This window comes from Macaca nemestrina, chromosome 14, assembly GCF_043159975.1.
Source record: "Macaca nemestrina isolate mMacNem1 chromosome 14, mMacNem.hap1, whole genome shotgun sequence".
Lineage (NCBI taxonomy): Eukaryota > Metazoa > Chordata > Mammalia > Primates > Cercopithecidae > Macaca > Macaca nemestrina.
This window is the reverse complement of record NC_092138.1, coordinates 47,742,253-47,749,506: the sequence shown is the minus strand read 5'-3', so window position 1 is coordinate 47,749,506 and position 7,254 is coordinate 47,742,253.

Sequence of the window (7,254 nt, the reverse complement as noted above, 5' to 3'; positions counted from 1 at the left end):
AGAAACTCACAACCTCACGTAATGGGACAAAACTGAAATTGTTATGGCATGCTTGTCCGTGGAGACTTGTCCCCTGGGCGCTCATGGAGCTTTTCCCATGGAGTTGATTTGTTTTGCAACATGCGCTCGGGAGTGGCGGGGACCCACGACAGCTGGCTAGGGACGCCGTGAACTAGAAGCCGGCGTTGGGCACAGGGAGCCCAAGAAGTGAGTTCAGTGAGGTTGACTTCGCTGATTGTCTTCCTGTACTAATGCGTTGCTGGGGGCAAGCTAGGGCGCCCCCTTCTCTGATTTGGACCACGCTGTCAGTACACAGGAGGCTCTCAGGCTGTCTCTTTAACAGAAGATAAACTCAGTTGCAGCTTTTGTGGGTTTGGATTTTTTTGTTGTTTGTTTTTTATTTTTGGTATTTTTGTTTTTGTTTTTTGTTTTTGGTTCTTTGCCATTGGGACTCGGGGTCATTTCTTCCTGAAAATTTGGCGCTACAGAGCCAGTCTCCCAAAGCATCTTTATAAGAAAGCAAATCTCCCACCCTCCTTCCAACTGTCTTCCAGGCCACTCCACCCCTCTCCAGCCTTGGCAGTAAAGTTAAAAGAGGCGGAGAACTGGCCCCACTTCAGTAAAGTCCGTACGATAAGGGGATTCAGCGCTGCGCTCGTGAAATAACTTTTGTGAAGTTCCCACGTGCGCGCACTGGGACAAGCCCAGCATAAAATTAAGACGCCACCATACTCCCTAGCAACCATTCATTCAATCCACATATTCCTAAATGCCTACTCCTTGCCAGGCGCTGTGGTTGAACGTTGTAGCCCATCAGCGACTGAGACAGATGCGGATCCTGCTCTTTTTAATTGGGTGCACAGACCAGACACAAACTGTGCTAATAGAATGAGAGGCAAAGTCAGGGCACAAGTGCCTATAGGAAATGAATGTCATATGTGTGCCAATATCAGCACTTGTGTCCAGAATAGAAGTTTTGTAGTTGTTAATGGTAAAGGAGGCTGCTTTTCAAATTCATCTGTTTAGTCATTATGTGTATTGAGTTCCCAAAGTGTGAAAGAAAAAAATCAGAAATGGGAAAAATACATCTACCTTTGAGCCTAGATTCCCAGAAAGCTAAAGCTCAAAGATCAAAATATTTGGAGATTCTTTTCTAAAGGAGTTTTAGGCCAAGTTTTCAGCTTTAATTGATACAAAGGAAAAGGTGAGATATTTTTAAAAATGAGTAAATACACCAAACACACACACACAATAAGAACAAAGACCACAGAGGCTGGAGACAGGAAAATATTTCTACGGAGGGTCGCAAATGGCTTGTCTTGCTAGGATGATTGAGCCACAATGTCAAACAGAAAAAGGCAAGGCTGTGCTTGGCAGGTAGGTGGTCCTAACCTGTTGGGGCTGTGGGTACCTACAGCACCAGGCAGGAAGAAAGAAGGGAAATGATGTGCCAGGCAGCAGTGCTAAGCAACATTAACTGAATTAAATTTTCAAACAACCCCCAAGATAGGTGCAGATTATCCTAAATTGACACATCAGAGTGCTGAAGCTCAATGGCTATATTACTAGGATTGGAAGTAGGCTCTGGAGGGGAGCACAGCAACAGAATTTCAGGATCGGAAGGGAGCTCTAGCCCAGTCACATACTTCAAACCATGAAGAATTTGACCATCTAGTCCAATAGCCACATTTGGATTTTTAAATTCATGAACAAACTAAGGCCCATGAAAATTAAGTTATGTGTCCAATGTCTCACAAGTAAGAGGCAGATGAATTCATTCCTACAACTTGATTAGAAAAGCATGACCTTCTATTCCTTCAATAGTGAGCTAACAGAAGAAAAGAGGAATGTGAAGTTAATTAATAAGGCAATTAGTTGAGTGTAGGGTTAAAAAAGGGTAGAAGGTTCAAAAGGAGGGAGATGAGCTAGGAAGATGCTGCCATAAACTGGCCATGAGATGATGAAGCCTTCATTCCTGGAGATGCACGCTGGTGAGTGGAGAACAAAGTGGGTGCTGGGAAAGCTGGACAGCAGAAGGAAGGCATTGACTGGTCTCATATAATATGAAAAGATGGCATCTCCTTAGAGCATCTCCATGCCAAGGGTTCAACTCCAGATCTTTGTGTCCAACATCAGACTTGAATGTTAGCAGAGCCTGAGTTTGTTGCTTTGTTCATTGTCTGCTTAAAAATCCAGAGGTTTTTAGATGACTTTTGATCAATATACATGATGGATAGTTTAAAGAATGAATGACAAGGACAAAAATATTACCTTTATCCACCAAGATCAACTTTCCTTGATACTGCAAAAACTGTAGGGAGGATGCTTTAAAACAGATGTCTTTACTTAATAGCTTAATAACCTCATTGTCACACAAGGACTAAGAAATGCCACATTGCTCAGGCCCTGGAATCCACATGGAGTGTCAGAAGATGCCAGTCACCACTGATGGCTCTTCACTTCACCCAGTTCCAAACTCGCCAGAGCCTCTGCTCTATACTACAAGGCCTTTCATTTGAGATTTGCAGCAGGAGAGTGTTTTGGCCATCACAATCCTCTGAAAGGATAGTTCCATTGGAACACACGAATGCATGATGCTGAGGCTGGCTCTCACTCTTCCACTTAATCTCAGTGGTACTTCTGACTGTTCACCATGTCCCAACCCCTTTTTCAGTTCCTACTCTTCTTCCTATCCTCTTTTTATCCAGCATACTTTTCTTTCCAGAGCTCGTCATTTCAATAACACTCTTTTCATAACCCTACACTCTCCTGCCCTTTGGTCTTCACTCTTCAACTCAAAATGAACTCAATTACCTGCTTTCTTAGTGCTCGCCCTCCAGGAACAAGCACCGCAGGGGAAAGCCACAGAATAGGACAGGTAAGTATTAGAACATCACCTTCACCAGCTTCAGATGGACTTGCAACACTGCCCCTCAGTGTTCCTACATTTCTCCGTCTATTCACTCTCATACCATCCTACTCTCTAGATCGACTATTTCAAACATTCCCCAGTTTCTCCAGACCTCCAACTCCTCCTTCACACTGCTCCTTTTCAAAAGACATGCAGGGCTCCAACTTTTCAGAGAAAATCAAATTAGTTGAATGGGAGCAATTTCTACTTCTACCCTTTTGCACCAAATCTACTTCTATCCATACCATACTTCCCTTCTGTTTTCTCTCTAAGGCTAGTCTCTCTACAGTGTTCTGGGTCTGATCTTCTCTTGCTTTCAACCAGTAAAGAAACATTAGTTTTCCCATCTCTTTACTGTAAACTGTATCCTACCTTTTAATATTCAAACATGCCCAAGCCCCCCCGCCACCTTGTATAAATAAGGACATGGACTCTCCTTCAATGACCCCATATCTTTTTCCTATCATAACTACATTTATTAAAGGTTTTGTTTATATTCCCTATTGCTTTCCTCTGTGTCTATTTAATCCTCAGTCCATTCCAGTCAGAATTTGGCCACCATCACTCTATGAAATTTGAAGCTACTCTAGTCACCATAACCTCCATGCTGTAACATCCAACAGACATTGGTCAGTCTTCTCCTTGTCCTCACAAAACCTCATGACATGGTTGATTGCTCCTTCTTGAAACATTCTACTTTCTTGGCTGTTCATCTGACACTGGGATGCTACTTCTAGGAACACATTTTTGAAGATGGTGTCCCTTTCCCTCTGGATCTCCTTCAATGATGAACTCATTACTGAGCCTCTCCCATATATGGGTTGGATTTCGTGTTTACTTGCATGGATATATCTGCATTCTTTTCCTTCAAAGAACTGATTTTAATTCGTAATTACTCTTTTATTAACCGAAGTAACCAAAATGTGTCCTTTCTTCTCCCACTAGGTTGTAAATTCTACAAGAGCAATTCATCATTGTGGTGCCAATGCCTACTCAATCCAAATGCATAGCACATATTTGACAAAATTGAAATTTGTTGTATTAATAAATGGATGATATAGTACTGCATACCTTTCAATGGGCTGGAAACTTAACCATTAGGCAAGACACAAATAGCAGGCACCTAGAAGATAAGCATGATAGACTATTGACCTTTATCCCAGTACCTATGGTAGTCTTCCCAAATGGTGGGTATTCCAAACACTGACTGACCGACTAAATGAATGGACAGAATGCACTAATAGAGTGAGAGACTGACTAATCATGTAAACTCCTAGGCAAACCCCCGATTTAAAAAAATCCATCAGCCTATGTAGAGTTCTTGAATTGATAAAACATTCAAGGTTGTAGCAAAAACTTTTCCTTCTTTTAAGAAATGAAGTTTGGTTTAGAGTCAATTATATTACCCATCATAATCTCAAAGTGTCTCCAATAAGAAAACAACAATAATGAAAATAATACGGAAAGTCCACCACAATACAAATTATTTTTTTCATAAATACATAGAAGCAGGGGAAGGGAGGAGACTCTCATTGTTACCCAGAGTTCAGATTTATCTAAATCGTTCTAATTAGTAAATTCTGTACATTATAAAATGTTCAGCAAGAATGGAATTTTCTTATAGCTGACTCAAATCCTGCTTCGTTCCCCTCTTGGTTTTTCACTGGATATGCCCTCTTGTCAGCCTTTCTTTGCCTCAGTAGACAAGGAAAACACAGAGCAAAGCTGTTCAGTCAAGGAAATGTTCATTTTTGACAAGTTGAATGTCACATACTTTGTTCAAAGAAAATATACATACCTGAATTATACAGTTAAAAGTCTCCTCCTTGAGTGAAGCCATTTCAATAATAAACCAGTCCACAGAGACATGTGGCTTCAACTATTACAAACTGTTAAATTATGTGCATAATAAAAAAAGATAGGAAACATAAAGTAGTATGTTTATATCTGGCAGAAATGATTCAAAACCATATTTCAAGAAAGTAAACTCTGGAAACCAGCAGTTTTACTTACTCCTTGCCCCAGTGTAATGTCTGTTCTAATTCTTTTAGATGAACCTACAGGGTTTTCTTTAGCTACTGTATTTCTAGATTCTTAAATTATAAGCATAAAGGTTAGCTGATACTAGATAAGCATAGTTGTATGAATTAACATCCAGATCACAATATTTTAAATTGCCTCTGCTTCCTTATAAGGGGAAAACACAGTGTCTCAGGAGGGTGGTAACTTATCAGCAGGCTTATCTTTCCATCCTATAACACTGAGTCCCGGAGGACGGTTTGCGCTCACAGTGATCCCCTGGCATCAGTCTGACTGCATTCATGATAGTGTGTTCGTCATGTGCATACTTAATCTCTTGATGTTGGCTTGCAGGAGTCTCAACTATAAAATGTGACAGCATTTGTTTTTCTTACCACAGAAAAAATGACATCACAAACTGTTAAGAGGTTAAACCATATATTATGGCTTCGTTTCAGAGTCACTGTTTGCGTCATATGACTGCCCAACAGGGACAGAATCTAACACACTTCACATTCCTGAATCTAATAACATATATAAGCTCGTCTGGGTGAGGCCCACTGGGTGTGGTTTTATCGCACAGAAAATCTTATATAATAATAACCTTTTAAAAAAATTGTCATTCTTTCTCCATGTGTTGATGTATTTGTTCAAATAATACAGCGAAGGACAACAGAGATTATAAAGGAATCAAAAAATTACATTTAAAAACAGATTTATGAATTCTGTTTCTTTTCTCTGGAGACCTCAGAAACTGTTTACGTGAATGGGCAACAAGTTTTCCATACTTCAACTAGTCTATCAACAAAAATATTCAGTTTCCATTTTATGTTAGCCATTATGAAAATATGTAAAAGAAGTATATGATCCTTGTTTTTTCAAAACACACACAATTAAGTTTCACAAAATACATTTATGAAAGAAATTTATATCTCCAAAATGTTTGTTCTTTATTATAATACATGCCCTTTGAGAGCAGAGTATTCTGTTCCAGCCATTTTTCCTCAGTACCTACCATACTTGGGCACTCAATAAATGTTTGATGAACTGCACTGAACATTTATTCTAATGCAAACCACATTGATGAGTACTGTGAGGAATAAATACTGATTCTGTATTTATGCCCAGCTTCCTGAAGCCAAAGTCAGAATATTTCAATGATCAGAACCCTTACTTCTATAACGTGCTGATATGCAGTTTCTAAGACATAATCTAAAATATGATAGAGAAAGTAGTAGTGGTTTAGTAGGTAGGTGTTAGCCAGCTAATTCAACTTATTTTACCTCCTGTGTGTGTATATATATATATACCTCCTGTGTGTATGTGTGTGTGTGTGTGTGTATGTGTGTGTGTGTATATATATATATATATATATGCATGCCCTTGTGAAATAAAAATATTCTGTGGTTTTATATACCTCCTGTGTGTATGTGTGTGTGTGTGTGTGTATGTGTGTGTGTGTGTGTGTGTGTGTATATATATATATATATATATATATATATATGCATGCCCTTGTGAAATCAAAATATTCTGTGGTTTTGTTTTGTTATAACATCATCCAGTACAACAGCAGTTCATGTTCTGTCTGCTCTCAGGCATCCCTAGAAAACTGGTGATAAAGTACAGTTGTGTACTTATTCTAAACTTACATCTGAAGTTCCTTGACTGTGTTTCAAGGTCTCCAATAATAAGTCCTGGAAGCTAGATGTCCATGTCTTACAAAATCACAGTAGCAAACACAACAAGGGTAAATGACTGTCATCTGTTTTCTAAGAAACAGTACACTTTTGAGTTGTCACCTATAACTGGATCTAGATAGCAACAGTTTCTGCTTATTATAACCAACTTTTTTTTTTTTTTGAGACGGAGTCTCACTCTGTCACCCAGGCTGGAGTATAGTGGTGCTATCTCCGCTCACTGCAACCTCCACCTCCCAGGATCAAGCAATTCTCCTGCCTCAGCCTCCTGAGTAGCTGGGACTATAGGTACCCGCCACCAAACCCAGCTAATTTTTGTATTTTTAGTAGAGACGGGATTTCACCATGTTGGCCAGGATGGTCTTGATCTCCTGACCTCATGATCTGCCCGCCTCAGCCTCCTAATGTGCTAGGATTAAAGGCATCAGCCATTGCACCTGGCCCAACTTTTATTTTTTATTTGCAATCAGTGTTAAAACAAAAGGAAAGAGGGCCTGTTTTAAACTATCATCCTCAGTTTCCATATAAGCAGCTACGTAGGTGATAACATTTATTATATCTCTGTTTGGTTCATTCTGAAAGAAGTATCAGTTTGTATATGCAGACACAATCCCCTTCAGTTTTGCT